Consider the following 16323-nt stretch of genomic DNA (forward strand, 5'->3'; position numbering starts at 1 on the left):
TCACGCAGCCCATGAACCCACTGCCCGTTTTAACTATCCCTAACAGAAATAGCTAGGGAGATGAGAGGTCTCAACATTCTTGCCTTCTTCTTTTTTTTTTTTTTTTTTTTTTTTATTCCTCCTTATCCTCCCAAACGATCCATGCTGGAATTCATGAATACAGACATATGCACATTTGGAGTATGTTCAGATCAATTATCCCACATCTTTTTTGGAGCTGGGAGGAAGGTATATTGCCTAAACACTAATGTCATGGATCTTAATATTAAACGTGATGCTCAGGAGATAATTATTTCTCACGAAGCAGCATGAGTCTGGCCAAAAAGGCTGGACACATCCAAAGTGCAGCTGATCTTGGTGGAGGGTTTCCCCGCTTTGGACACACAGCCAGATGTAATAGCAATAAGCCCCACCGAATGGGGCTGCGGGTGTGTATCACGTGCCGACTGGTAACACATTTGCAGATTATTGGGGGCGGGGGGAGGAAATTCACTAAAAACCCAAAGACCATTAAAATATCGTTATGGTTCAGACTTAATGCCCCCCCCCCGACGTAACAGTCCTTCCCGAGGAAGATCCGTGGATGGCAACATACCTCCTGCCCTGCCGCCCGGTGCCAGGAGGGAAGGAGGGAACCGCTCCCTGCAGCCCCTGCCCACGGCTGCACGCAAGGAAGCCCCGGCGCCCTGGGACCTCTGGAAAAAGGAGAGATGAGGCTTGGATGAAATGGAAACGCGGGCGCAGCAGGCCCGCGGCTGTGTGTTTTGGGGGCAACCTGGGGGGAAGGGGAGCTGCGTCAGTGCCATGGGTGCAACTGCCACCGCGCAGGGCTCCTCGTGCCGGCACCCGCTCCCAGGGTGCGGAGCGGCAACACACCCAGCCGGAAAGGAAAGAAGAAGGAAAGAAAGCCAAAACGGCTTTCGCGGAAAAGAAAACTGGAGGCTGCAGCGGATGCAGGCGTGCGGCGCGGCCGCGGTCCCGGGCGAAGGGCACCTCTCCGGATTCGGCTCCGCGCAGCTGCCTGCCATGGCACCAGGGCTCACGGACATCTCCTGGCTCACTAAAGCTTTTTGCCAAGGTTGGGCTAAATACGTCATTTCTTCATAGCTTGGTTTTTGACCTTTGATTTGCATGTTCCTGTTTAACCTGAAAAGCAAGGAAGATGCTCTGTTATAGTAATGCAGTATGTCTCTGAAGTCACGGTTAAAAGTACCCACAGAAGGGGCCCCAGCTTCTCAGTGCCTGAATGGTAGCACCTCTAAATGAACAAAGCAGTTCTGTACTCATTCCCACAAACATTTTTTCATTTCTCTGGAATACTCTTGGATTTCCATCCTGCCTTTATCCGGATATGCAGCCCCATTCCAGGTGCGAAGTTGTACGAGAAGAGCCAGTCACGGTGTGCTGTGTTAGCACGAGGCAACACGCGCTGCTCGACTTTTGCATATCAATTCAGCCATGATTTTAAGTATTCAGTTCTACTTCAGTATGACTTCTTAAAATTCCCTGCAATATAATTATCCTGATGGGAATGCAGAAAGATAATTGCTTTTAGAGAAAAGTTTCTCTTTTGTTTCACATTCATCTGGCTTCCATAAATAGAACGAGAGACCTTGAACAGCCGCAATATGCATCCATGTGTCTCTAGCTATTTATTTACAAAGCCAGACCTTGACAAATGTAATTTGTTCAATGAAATTAAAAAGGATGCACAATAATTCATTTCGACAAAAAGGCTTGAAAAGGAGCGTCATCGGGAGCGCGCCTCATCACGGGAAGTGATCAGCTGATTCCTGCAGCCCTGGCAGGTGCTCTCCCTTCGCAAAGCAGCAGCGAGGTAGCACTTAGGAAAGGGAAAAAGTGAGCTAGGAATGGGAGCAATTCTTTATTCAGGCAATAATTATACAAATTAGATCTATGAAAGCCAGAGAATGACTGTGCCTTGAACCCTGTCTGTGTGCATAGAACAATGGAGAAATTAATAATTAAATCTATTACATATGCTCATAACTCAGCACAAAAGATACTTCACTAGCTCAAACAATTCTGCATTTTCATTTGAATAAAGCTTTCACACATTTTTTCTCATTATATATGTATTATATTTTAAATTTAACAGCTTATTTTGTTGCCTTTATGTCTTGAATTAATAAGGCCACACTTTAATGCACTAATGTTGAATAGCATTAGCATGCTTTACAGTTATTACTTGGGGAAAAAAATTCCCTAGTTTCCCAATGGTGAAATCAATTTGCCCGTAACTTCCTGTCTCTCATAACCTCTGCTAGCACAATTTGAAACTTTGTGCTGCTTTTCTTACAAGAAGACTTGTTTATACTTTCTGGCTGCTGAGAGGGCAGGATCTGAAGGTAACACTATTCTGCTAAGTTTGCACAAGCAGTTCAAGAACAGACCGAGATCTTTTCAGCCAGTTAAAGCAATTAGCAGGCCAGATACACCAACCTAATGTTATTTCCCTTGCAAGAAATAATTCAGCCGCGGGAACACAGATGGCTCAGCGCGTTCCCGCGCCAAACAACTTCCCGCTGCCGCGGTGGGACGGGGCGCCGCGGGGCACCGCGAGCCGGGGCGAAGGCGGGGAGGCCCGCAGCGAGGCCGGCCGCAGCCTCCCGAGCGCCGGCAGGAGGAAGCGGGGGGACCGGGAGAGACTTCAGACACATAAATGACCCCGAGTTCCTCCGACTCTGGCTCGCTGCGCGAAGCTGCCTGCGAGCCCTCGCAGCCCGCAGCCCACGCAGGCCCCGCGAAGGCTGCCAAGTCAAATAACGCTAATTGCATTACAGATTGCTCGCAGAATTCGCTGTGCTTTTCGGCTAAACTCGACTCTTTCCATTTCCATTTTGTTTGGAGATTTCAGCAGCGTGCATATTCCCACCGCCAACCGGGATTTAGGCTAGGAAGGGGGTGGCAACGCAGCGCATGCAGAGACCGAAAGCCGGGTACGTGAACCCGGGGAACCGGAGACGGTGACTAGAGGAGCCGCCGGCGGTTGCAGAGCTGCGGTGGAAACACCGGCGCGGTGCTGGCTGCTGCCGCTCCGATGGCCTCCTCCAGCCCACGGCCGGCGCGGGGGGAGCACCGAGCCCTCGCCCGCCCCGGCACGGCACGGCAGCCCCGCGGGCCGGCTGGGAAACGCCACCGCGGCCCAGCAGCCACCGAGCGGCCTTCGCCCCGGCAGCGCGTGCAGGAGCGGCTCAGCTTCCACGAGAACGAGAGCACAAAACCCCCCCACCGACATGTCCGGGGAAATATTTTTTAAAATCAAAACACTTCAGTACAAATAAATGACTGCCCCTATTTAACATCATCCTAGTGCTTCCTCAGAGATCTCTGCTGTCACAAATACACGCGTCCTGTCTCTTTTTGCTTAGTTGCACACGTCACAGTCAAAATCCCTCCTGCTACCCGGTCCTCCAGCACTTTGCAATTATTAGGATGGCACCTGTTATCTGGCAGCTCCGAGGAGGAACGAACTCCGGTTTCTGGAGCAGACAGGAGCTCCGATGAGCCCTCCCATCACCCAGCCGAGATGGGGAGACTCCAGCCCTCCCGAAAGCCTGTCTGGGATTGCTGCCCTCGCTCCGCCGGCTGCAGCGTAATGCACATTTTGCACTGCAGCACCCCTTGCACTGGCGTTTCAGCTGAACAGAGATGTTACACTGTCATGCTTATTTAAGCAGAAGGGTTATCGCTGCCCCTTCATACAATACTGTATAGCTCAGAGGTGCAATAAGAGGCTGAGAAATATGCCAAAAAGGTTTGGGAAAATAAACAATGTCAATTTGCTCCTGTAAGCATCATCATGACAAATTTACCAGGTGGCTAGTGAGATAAAATGCAGCACTTTAAATACCTAAACTAATCAATAGAGCGATCCGAGTGTGCAATCCATTTCGTGAGAAGGGCAACCTTTTAAGGTTAATTCTTCATTCATATCAATACAATGCAAGGGTCATTACATAACTTGAAGCAGCCCTTCATTATACTAACATAATTAGGCTCAACACAGCACTAAAATTAGCCACAGCAAGCCAAAGAAAGGTTTGGGGTTTTTCCCCAATAAAGGATAAGCACGGGCGGAAAAAAAACGCCAGTGTTTTTCCAAGAGTGATTTCTCTCACATTCGCCCGTAACAGCAGCCCCGCGCTCCTGAACCGCCACCGCGGCCGCTGCGCGGGAGCCGCTGGCCAGGGCGGCGGCAGGACGCGGCCCCGCGCAGGGCAGCGCCCGCGCAGCCCCCGCGCAGCCCCGCTGCGCGCGCCTGTGGCACCATCTAGCGGCGGAGCCGCGCGGGGCCCCGCGCCCTGCGGCCGCCCAGCCGCCCTCTTCGCTTCGCTGCCCGTGCTGGGGTTGTGTTTGTTTCTTTCTTCCTTTTTTTCTTTTTGCCGCCTTTTGCATAAGCTTTCCGTTTGCAAAAGCTTCTAAAAGTCACGAAATGCTTAAGATGAGCTTGGTCGTTTCCTCAACGTTTAGGTCTGCTACAAAAAAAAAAAAAAAGTATAAATCATAGGTGAGGCAGGGACAACAGATGTGAGGGCAAAAGCACCGAATCTGTCACCGCCGCGCTCCCCGGTTCCCGGGCTGCCGCTAGATAATTGCCGCCTGATAATTGTTCAGCGCCTGATAAAGACTGAACTTAGCAGCTAATGGTTTATCTGTCCCCAGGTTCAGCTCTGCGCGACGTTAGATTAAAGAGCAGGCCCTTTGGCAATAGTTACAGCGATAAAAAAGCACAAGTGATCTTCCTGATTGCTGGTCGTGCCACTGTGCAACTGCCACCTCCAAAAAAGGAGGGAGACGACTGAGTGGCCACGGCTTGCGCCGCGCTTCATGGTGCGCCCAGCCCCGACGGGCACCGGCACCCGCCTCGCCGCCGTCCGCAGCCCCCGGCCTCCCCTCGCTGCCCCGGCCGCTGCGCACCTGGCCTGCTGCCCCCTCCCCGCGGCACGGCCAGGCCCTGCTCCGAGGCCGGGGTCCGGCACAGGGGGAGCGAGCACAGGGCCGGGCCTCACGCAGACAGCAACGCTCACCCCTCACCGAATGGGGCAATACTGCATGTATTTCCACGTGTCAGTGCCGGGGAAAAAGCTCTCCCGCCGGTTCCCCAAAGCATAGGGCCAGCGCTGGGATGAGCTCATTTCTTCCACTCATCTTTTTTTTTAAACTACGTCTTCCAAGAATTAATAAAAAAAATCTTTCATAATTTAAAATCTGCTCTTTGGAATTACAGCATGCAAATATTTCATACTGTGAGAATATAAATTGGTATTTTGCCTCACTCCTTCGCGGAGCCTGAGGCTGTGACATGCAATACCGGGTGAGATGGGGCGCCCATCCTGCCCTCCACAGAAACCTTAACAGAGAGCTCCTTGTCACACGCTGTCACCGCTGCTTGGACTATCGCAGTTACTTCAAACTACTTACGAAGGAGATAAGAAACTCGTCAGGCAACTAATATCACATAATGCATCGAGGGACCTGACCCCCCCTTTTCTACCACGTTATCTGATTTCTGTCGCCTGATGGGCTCCATTGCTGCTCCCATCACCCTCCAAACACTGCTCGGATAAAACAAAACCTGTTCATGATGATCTAACACACCGGCTTTTTGCAAGCCTCTCCCCGGAGGACCCCCTGCTGTGTCCCAAATGCCACCGGGGAACGGGGGCCCCAGCGGGGGCACCCGAATCGGGGCACGTGGGGCATCAACGCAGGCCTTGGTGCAGCTCACAGCCCCAGGCCCTCGCCACCTTTAATATTTATGCACACTGGACTTCTCGGGAGAGCTAGAGAAAGTATTAGCAGTATTTCTGAACAGAGCAACTGAGATAGCGTGAGTTTAAAATGGCTTTTGCGTGGCCACCCCGGAGGCCTGCGGCAAGGCTGGGGGACGAGCTGGGGCCCGTGACGGCCGCTGGGGCAGCAAGGCGCGCAGCCACCCCACGGGAGCCCCGAGAGGGCAGAAGCGTCTGAGACCCCGACTTTGAGCGAGCTCACGGCCTTTCCTCGGCTTAACGAGTGTAACGTATCACCAGCACAGCTGGAATCATCTGTAATGGTGAATTACAAGTGAACTCTCTCTCCTCATTAGTATTGGTTTTCTTTGCTCTTTTATGAACTACTTCATTCCTCACGAGCGGAGCATTATTTAAATCTAGGGCCTTTTTGCACATTTCCTTAGTGTAACAAGGTCAGAAAACTTGTTGTCAAAAGCCAAAGCTTTCACGTCAGGTGGTACAATTCTAGGCAGTCAGTCTGGACTTTATAAATACAATGATTCGTTTCTCTAACAAAAATATATATACATATTTGCCTTCAGCATTCGTCACTTGTGACCCGCAGCCCCAGGGAACCTGCCCCATCCCTCACCCCGTCAGAGGCGGCCCAAGCCGGAGCTGGAGCCGAGCTGGAGGCGCGCGCTAGCCGCCGGTGCCGGCTGAGCCCCGCTCATGGCAGGCGGCCTGCCGAGCGCCCCGGGGTGAGCGCGTTAGCACAGAGCTCTGCCCAGAATCGAATAGACGGACACGAGCAGCGTCTCCGTCGAGGAGGGAGAACGAAGAGGCGGGACCGCAGGACGCTGCCGGACACACCGGGGGGGAGGGCCTGGGAGCGTCCGCAACGGCAGCATGCTTGTCTCGAGCACTGGAGCTGGGATATGCCAGGGGCAGGGAGATCACTCCATCCCCATAAAAAAGGAAAAGCTTCTTTTGAAGGGGGGGAAAACACTGAGCAAAGAGACGTAGAAACACTCGGGTTCAAACAGAGTTTTATGAGGAGAGCTAGAGTGCACTCAGCCTGTAAAACAGTGGCTGCAACGGCAGGCCGCGGCTTGACGCACTGTCTAGGCAAAGGTATCTCACGGCGGTATATAATCAGGATACGCTGCAAGTTTTATGAGAGGGATACCACTGTCAACAGGTGATGGAATAGCTTTTCACGCAAGGAGCAAGCGACGGACCTTGCCAGGGAGCAGCAAGGGGAGAGACAGAGACTGCCATTTACCTTGACATGTTTCTTCCACACAAGCCAAGCTAATTGCACACGTCAAAAGGAAAAAGCAATGCATGGCTTTCGTCAGCTCCAGATAACGATCAGATAGGGCCCTTCCTGTCTTCTCCAGCAGGCCCTTCCTCCGACATCACACGCGGAGAAGGAAGAAAATACAGCTTTTGAAGGTTAGGTAATGGCCTAATTAAAGCAGAATCCCAACTGCAACTCTACAGCTCTGCCCTTTTAAAACGCAGTGCTGGGTCAGGCTGTCAATTTTAGTTTAGCGCACTTGTGCTGCTAGCACACCCCTAGTAATATGCTCTTTGGCTTTATGTGGGTCATTTTACATGCAGGTTTTAAATAACTGCAGCAAGTGCAAAGAGATGCATGTCAATTTAAAAATTGTTATTGCCCTGGGAAGGGGCACCCCAAGCAGCCTCTCGGGAGAAGCGGAGACTTTCCAGAGGCCGCAAGAGCAAGTCTCCCTTTCAGAAGGGCAGCCGTGGAGCGGATGGTCGGGATGGGTGGGAGGACGGTACAATGACCTTTGGGGCAAGCGGTGGGGTAGAGTTTAAATCTTCTGTTTGCCCAGAGCCCCCCAAAAGCGTGCGGTAATCTGTGTGCACGTAAAGGCAGCTCTGCTCTCTACTGCAGATGCAATGCTACAGGGTCCTCAGCTTGCACAGTCACGTGTTTATGGCACAACTATATTTTTTTAGAAGGCAGGGGAAGGTAATATTGCTTTTGACAGTGTTACTGCATGGCCGGGACACAGGTGCTCTGGGGCATCATATCTTTGGTAAAGCAGAGGCCTTGAATATATAGCATAAAACAAAGTTTCTTTGGCATGATCTCAGTCCAATATCCACGTGCTTTCGTTTTGTATGACTAGTCCTCGCAGTGGCAGAGGAAGAAGCTTCCTTCCTTTTTTCTAAATGAAGCTGAGAGAATCTGTCTTTGCCCTGTTAAACATTAGTAGAGTTTGGGGGAGAAGGCTATTGGTCTGGAAGTTCAAGCTGGCAGATTTCGAGATAATACAATGTTTTCCTGCTGCATACTTCACCACATGGCTATCTGAGGCGTTCACCAGAGAGGACTCTGAAAAACCACCGTTCTCAAGGGCTACAGATGTCTAAAAGGATCAGATCACCTTTTCTGATCTTTTCCCCCTCCCCGTGGTTTTTGAAGTAGTTATAACAAACAAACAAAGAATGTAATCATGGCAATTCTTTCTCCAATCGCACAAAACCACAGAGGCAAGAATCAGACGTAGGGAGAGAAAAACAGGCGTAATTGCCGCTCTAATCCCCTGGCACCACCAGCACATACAGCTGTTCCTGCTCTGACCCTTTTCCAAATGAGTCAAAGGAGCTGGTTCCAACTTTCAGAAAGTTGCTATTTGTTGCTTTATTTCCCACTTCAGGGGCTAGGATTCAACTTGCAGCCTCAGAGAGCAACATCTTGTACCCTGATATGGCTTCAGCCAACGGCACAAAGTTCAAGAAGGGATTTGTAACTCGTGAGCAAACGGAGAGCTGCAAATGTGGTGCTCCCCAGACAGCCTCACCTGCTCTTTGACCCATACCTGTGCCTGGAACATGACAGGAAAGTACAAGAATTAAATTCCATATTAGAACATAAATTACAATGTTCCTATATTAAAATGCTAGAGGTACACATTAATTGGGAGCATTAGTCATGCCAAGGTAGAAAGTTACATCAGAAAAAGATTACTGAAAAGACACAGGCAGAGCCCTTGCAGGGCTCAGGAGACCTCGCTCCCATTTCTTGCTCCTCCACAACGTTCTTGCGTAACTGTAGGCAACTCACCTACACCAACAGCCTTGCTGCATTTCCAGGCACCACACTCCGGGCATAAGAGTGCAGTGAAAAATCTGCTCCCCAAATCTCACTTATTTCAGAGTGAGTCAATATGAAAACACTTGATCAAAACACTATCCATCAGGTCAAGATTTCTTCCTCAAAACCGCCTTTGCCAGCTGTACCCAGCGGTTGGCAGCAGCATCCCTACCACCAGCAAAAACGGGGACGGAGCTGGGCCGCTCCCTACCCTGCCCGGCGCCTCCCTGCCGCAGCCCCAGCGGGCCGCTCCATGCCGGGCTGGGTGAACCAGCACACAGGCAACAGGAAAGGTCACGAGATGCAGCTTGTCAAGACAGATAAATCCCGCTAGTTCCTCCCCTCTGGTACAGGACAGCAGTACCAGCTTTTCTAACGGAAACATTGCACAGGATAAATGCACTCTATTAGATACTATCTTGTAATAATCAGATATTAGGGCAGCCACGTACCAATATGGCTTACCAACACAGGCTTCATTTGATCAACTGATATACGTGCCAACAGAGGCAGGATACTGTGGACACCAACAACCCTCTTACACAAAGTCATCTACCAAGAACAATCGTTGCTTGCTCTCCGCTCCCAAGTTCTGCTTTCTGCTCTGCTGCTCTTTTGTTCTACCTTTTCTTTGCTCCACCGCTCCCAAGCAGGTAAAGAAAGCTCTTACCTGCCAGAGCAGCTCATCTCTAGTGGCAGATGGTGATGATGACAGAGGCCCAGAGATGGCCAGAAGGACAAAAAGTGCAAGACGCAGGAATTCGCCTCCCGCTTCTTCATTAGGCTCCTTGTTTCACATGTGCTGGGTGAAACATCCATCTCCGAGGAGTAGCAGCAGGGAAGTTGCCTAAACTTCTGAGTTACGCTCCACAACATCCGATAGACTGGAAAATTGTTCCCAAACAGGACGCCAGTGCTCCACCACAACCCCCTCTCCCCTTTCACTAGGCAAGTCTTCTCCCTGCAGCCAGTTTTGCTCATTACCTACAGATCCTTTATGGAAATCAGGAATCAGAGAAAGGAACAAATATTGCTAATAAAACTTGTGATTTGTTACCTGTCTTATAGAGAACAAAGGTATAGGCAGAAGAAGCCTAAAAACCAATCTATATAATCCTAAGAAACTCTAATCTGAACAATCACTTCCAGAAAGTGGAATCACATTGCTTCTGAAATGTTGTGGAGATTTGTTTCTTCTTTGCCTTTTTTGGGGGTGTTTCCCCCCCCACACACACACTTTGCATGGCTGAAACAGTTGGAGAATTTGACTTTGTTTCTCATTCGTTTTGCTTAAACAATATTTCTCAACATTCTTTAAGATTGTGTTGCTGGCCTGTTCTTTTTTTTTTTTCTTCTGTTATAGCTGTGACATCATAGGAAAAATAGCTATTTATTCCTTGAGGGTTTCCCTTCCCCCCGCTGCCTGATTTGGGAAGAACAGCAGTATGGTTTTTTTGATTTATGTGGAAAGAGGAAACCACCCTGGGCAAAAAGTCTGCAGTCAGCAGAAGCAGCACTTTGTCTTCAAAGAGTTATACACAAGACTCCCAAATGATTAATGCTCCTAACTCACATTTTTCTTGCAGATGCGATTACAAAAGAGAATATTAAGAGGAAATTTTTTTTTTTTTTTTTTTAGTTAGAAATGTATTTTCATACAAGGAGCAACTTTGTAGAAGAAAACAAATTTCTGTGTGGTTTTAGAAAAATAACGTCAACAATTTCAAACTCCGATGCCAGACTGTAGACACATGTTAATACTTACACACCAAAACTAAATATTCTACTTTCCTAGAAAGTTAATGATATTTGCTGACCCTGAAAAGACACAAACGATTTATTAGAAAACTATATACTAACATAAATACCTAAACTCAGGCTCCACCTTTGAAACATTGACAAACACTGCTATTACAACACCCAAATTGCATTGCTCTCGGCTACGGAGCACCTCAGACTCCAAGAAATTTTAGAATTTCTTGTATGGCTGCGATATCCAATTCCCATTTCCTAGTCTTCCACAGTACCTTTGGGACTAGACAATAAGAATTCCAGCTATCAATCATTATTTGTATTTGGATGAACAAGATGAGCTTTGTAGTGAAGGATCAGCACAGCGTACGGAGAAAAGCATCTTATTTTGGATATTGAATAAACTTTCGCCATGCATGCAAGAAAACACAAGAAAAGGAATGAATTTAAATCAACATGCATAAGCAGAACATAAAATGGTGAACTATATTTGAACAAACATCTCGATATTTACCATAAACCATGACATCCAGGTTTCTCCCTCCTCCCTCAGTCACATGGTCTATGAAAGTCTTGGGATACTCTTGTTGCTAAAGAAGCGAATGGATCTAATATAAGGATCTTTCATTGGAGAAAGGTCTTTTAAATTTGTTTCCTAGATATTAGAACTGAGTAAATCCTGAACTGCACTGCTCAACAGATGCTGACAGAATATTTCAGATTCATGAAAAAGCTGGGTTTTGAAAGTGCAATGAGCATCTGCCTGGGCTTGCTTTGTTCCCTCTGACTGCTGACAAGGTTTTCAAACTTGGTTTCCAAAGAAGTCTTCAAAACTGACTTCTTAGCTTTGTAATTAGCTCTCCAGTTATCTCAGTACAGTCAAATGACGAGAACCATGACATATATTTACACGCATATGTAAGACGACATTCCCAGATGGGTGAGCCAGGGAGGAGGGGGTAAGGAACCACAGCAGTGCTTAAAGCTACACATGAGCAGGCTAGAAAGCTTTTGTTAATAAGACCTTTTTATTGCAGACACTCTTTTTTTCATGCACTTGGCCTGTAGAAGAATAAAAAAATACGCAAGTGGAAGTTAAAAATCCTCACCAGCTTAAGTGACTGCCAGATACGTAAGGTCTATGTACCCAAACTGCTGTATACATATTCACTGGGGTTCACAAGCTAATTCAGCACAATACTTCAGCATTACCGCCGCTGCACAGGCCAGGGAGCTCTATTGCCACCACTGCTCTCAGAGGTGATCCTGAGTAAACACAAAGTTTGATAAACTCTGTATTGGATCGTGATCTCATGTCTTACAACAATACCTGCAAGATAAGACTTGCTCTTTAGAAGGCTTGAGAAGGGGTGAAACATATTACACTATCTCCTAGAGCCAGCTGAGAAAAGGGAGAGGCTGAATACAGATGTCATACACATTTTTCCATCCACTGAAAAGAAAAGAAAAAAAAAAGTCATTGGCAAATGGTGTTTCCAAGGGGGGGGGGGGGGAGTAGAGCTAGTGACATTTTCCTGTTTTGCTGTTTTTAAGGGAAATGTTCCCTGCTCTTATCTTCATTAAAAAAAAAATAAAAAACAACTCCCCCACACAAACACACAACCCCCTTTTTAACAAAGTTTTCTGGAAAGGCAATATTTTCTGCAATTTTTGCAGAACATAAAGCTCAGATTTCCAATCATGTCTCAGAAGTAGCACTGGGTATGAACAGATGCCTGGTTGGAACCTGCCTGAGCCAGGGAACTTGTTCAGAACAGACACAGACACACGCAGAGACACAGGCTGTAATTTTTGCTCCATACAATGTGAGCCTCAGATGTTTTCTCCCATACTTCACTGATTTGGCTTCCATCATGCCATTGCTGACCACCTTATCTTCCAGAAGCACGGATCTCAAATGAAGAGCAGACAAGCCTCCTGGTCAGTGTAACTTGCTTTTTCAGATCCACAGCTTACCTCCTTCCAGCGCTCTGCTCTGAAGCTATTTGATTTGGGCTTAAAAATAAGAGAACTTTCATTTGTTGGTGTGCAGGCCTTGCTTATAATAACCATGGCCTTGATGGTCGTGACCTTGTATTCATTAATTCAGTCTACGGAAGGAGCTGAAGATCCAAAGCAGACAATCAGGCGAAAAAAAAAAAAAAAAAAAAAAAAAAAAAAAAAGGAGAGAGAGAGAGAGAGAGACACACACACACACACAGGCATATTACATATTTCTGCCTGTGCTATTTCCGCATCCGTTACCTACTATCTGCAGACATGCATATATATACTGTACTACAGTGCTGATTGCTTTATAGAGCAGAATTTTGCCCATATATTCACTCATCATTGCACACTGCAATGAGATGTCTTAAAGGCTGGCTTTAAGACTAAGTCTCCAACAGTAAAGCATTCCTTACCCCTTTGCCAATTCTCCATGTCACACAACATTTTAAAAGTTATTAAAATCTAAATAAAGGAGATTAAGGATGCCAAATTCTATTCTGTGCTGAAAACGGCAATCAATATGTGTCGAGACAATAATGTCTTTAGGGCCAGAAGATCATTATTCTCTAGACTCATTTTTTTCTTTTTTTGGTAAAGAGACATTTCATAATATATTCCAACAACCACTGCATCAAATGCAGCAGCTCTGGTTGCATTAGAGCATTTAAAATACCAGACCAAATTAGGCATGTTTCTCTCTCAAAATAGAAAAGCGGTTTTCCTTATTAACACTGAATATACATTTGAAATACAATACTTTTTCAGTTGAAAAACAGATGAGTTCATACCAACAGTGGGGTGAAACAATCCATGAGCATATATAGCAAGGTAGTCAACCATTTCTTAAAAGATCAGATGAACGTGACGCCTGTATATTTGAACTATAACCACAACTCCCAAGAATCACCATTTTATTTTGTTGTGAGATCTTTTTTTTTTTAATGAGGATGGGTAGTTCTCTGTGCAATTACTTTGACATCTATGTTTATTATGAGAAGTTAATGCCTATGTACACAGCAAATTGAGTGTGATATTCAGGATAAGCCTTGCAAACACATAGAAAATGCGCAGAAAATGTTTATCACAGTATTTTCCATTTTTATGAGGATGCAGTTGGTTATTATGACAAGGTGAAAGGTCTCAAAGCCTTCATTTTAGGCCACAGGTGTTCTTTGTGGAGGTTTTTTTTTAATAACAAGTATTATTAGTCCTTTAAATTAGCTCTTATTGAAAGTTGCCACATCTGTGTTATGTGGTAATGAAGTTGGGGGGAGGTCATAGCAGGGGACTTGTGCTTGGAAAAAACATCTGGACATTGCCTTGACATTCACTAACAACTTCTTGTATTTTATTAAGAAGGAAATTATACTGAAATCAAATGCAAGATTCAGACAAATAAAATGAAAATGCAGGACCTGCAAAAAACCCTAGATTTGAAAAAACAACTTTCCCTTCTTCCTCATCCCTTCTATAAATTGCAATGGAAGAGATGAATTACCTGTGCAATGGCAGCATCAGTTTAAAAAAAGATTCTACTAGTAATTAGCACTTATCTGCAAAACTACAGGCATTTTCTCTTTCACAGTAGAAGCTACTGTCATTTTAAATAGGACATATTCGGTATTGTAACTTTTTTGGCTGTCATTTTGTTCACTACACCATTTCAGGAAGAGGCATAGTGACTTTAGGAAGCCTTTGTACCTTTTTACAGGCCATGCAATTTTTCCTCAACTTCCCCCTCTGTTTTAAGCAGAGAGACTTGGTTTCCTACCCAGCAATCGCACCTATCACTTCCAGTGATGGTCTACTTGCCAGTGAGAGTGGGATTTAAAAACCAGCACAACCCTCAAGTGAAAGTTGCTGAAAAACTGCGCAGGAGTTCCTAATTATCAAGGCTGACTATTGCATTAAGGAACTATTGCATTACAAACTTCAAGTCAGTGCATGGCTGGGGCAGACAACTGACCAGCCAGCTCCGCAGCGCATGCATCTGGGAGCGTTTGTAGCATAGCGTTCACAGTGTGCACCAGAAGCCCTACATTGAGAGTATCATACCAATGCTTGCTGGATATTTTCTTGTTTTAAGTGCTGCTTACAACTGCAAACCACATTTCTATTCCACCTGAGTTCTTATACCACACATCACTGTAGTAACTGAGCATTTTCTAGTGCCACAGTAATCTGTCACATGTCATTTGTTCTCTCAGGCAGAGATGCACGTGCATATCAATTCATTGTTTTAAGGCCAATTTTTCATTCTTACAAATCTTAGTTTTAATATTACAGAACTTTTTTTCCTTGACACTTCCAGTACAGTGTATACGCAGTATAAATTTATTACATTTCTGACTAGAAAGCCCAATGCAAATTCTAAAGGCTTATAAATTATATTTGGTTATAGCTCTATGAAATTATTACAGATGAACCACACTGCAACTCACCCCTCCCCTCCAAAAACACAATAGCTGAAATGAAGTTCACAATATTGCATATCACCACCTTCTAGAAAAAGATCATTTAATGTGAATGTGACATGCAAATATTAAGACAGGACACCAGACTTTTTTTTTCCCCTTCCCACTGGGTGTTTTATTTTATAGCATTTGCATTAGGTAATCAACTGAAACACTTCAACAACAGAAAGCTGGCAGCATAGGAAGGAAGAATGGAGATTATTTCTCAAACAGCTGTGACAAAATGGTTTCAAGTTAGAATAGTATTGCACAAATGAATCAATTTACGGAGGGTGAGTGGGAGCAAGCATCTTCAACATGGATTGTGAGGAAAAAAGGCACTATTTAGCTGTGTGTGTATTTAAAAAGAAAAAAGTCATGAAGCACAATCCATGTTTTTCAAAATTACATTCAGTACTGCTTTAGAAACGCTCACAAACCTGCCTCTTTTTACAGAAGCTACAGAAAGCTGCTGATGTAAGTGTAAGACAGTGCAAGTGTCTAAACATTTATAATTATGTTCCAGGAAAGTCTTCACAAAGAGGGCTCTTTTTATAAATACTGCTGCAAAGATTACATAGTTGCATAGGCTTATAGTAAAGGATGTATCCACGCAACTAAGCATCCATTACAGTTTCCTTAAGTCTAATCTCTAGTAGTCATAAAATATGCTCCAGTTTTGAAGAGCTAAATTGGCAGTGCATTTGAATCAGGTTTTTCAACGGACTGCTTAAACAGCACAGTTTAGACAGCATCATCCATACACCTTTTGTCATATACATGTTTAGCAACACCAGGTAAGCTTAATGGAAAATTTTAACAGAATTATATCAGAAAATAACTGAATTTTTCCTGATAAACAAATTCTGAAATCATTAAGAAGCAAACATGTCTTCCTGGAAAGCAGAAGTAGTGAAGTATCTACAGAAATGCTAAGTATCCAGAAAAGGCATTTCAAATGACCAGGACCGACTGCTTCCACTTTTGCCATATTCTATGGCCACAAATTTTCACACCTGTTTAAAATCAAGCCACGATCTGGGTACCATTAATAAAGAGACTGTGTGAAAATAAACACAGAGCAAGCTGGAATGTACAGGCAGGCCACTCCACACCCTAGCGCTCTGTCGGCTTACAGAACAGATTAACAAAATAAGAGTGAAATGCTTGTTGCGAGGATGCAGAATTATCATGGGAAGGAACTACGAACGCTGTTGCTCTCTTGCCAGCACTGCCT

At 45.9% G+C, this 16323-nt stretch overlaps 1 long non-coding RNA gene across 12 annotated transcripts in view; it reads right to left on the reverse strand.

Annotated features, from left to right (window-relative positions):
• Positions 1-11426, reverse strand: part of LOC112993102 (uncharacterized) — a 63468-nt gene extending 52042 nt beyond the window's left edge. For 10 of the 12 annotated variants that reach the window (XR_010390210.1, XR_003261653.2, XR_010390219.1 and 7 more), the window contains exon 1: positions 596-4292. This is a non-coding gene — a long non-coding RNA (uncharacterized LOC112993102). Of the gene's footprint in view, positions 1-595; positions 4293-9541 lie in introns of those variants that run through there. The other 2 variants (XR_010390217.1, XR_010390211.1) reach the window with 2 other exon arrangements.
• Between the last annotated feature and the right edge of the window lie 4897 nt (positions 11427-16323).

Source organism: Dromaius novaehollandiae, chromosome 8, assembly GCF_036370855.1.
Source record: "Dromaius novaehollandiae isolate bDroNov1 chromosome 8, bDroNov1.hap1, whole genome shotgun sequence".
Taxonomy (NCBI): domain Eukaryota; kingdom Metazoa; phylum Chordata; class Aves; order Casuariiformes; family Dromaiidae; genus Dromaius; species Dromaius novaehollandiae.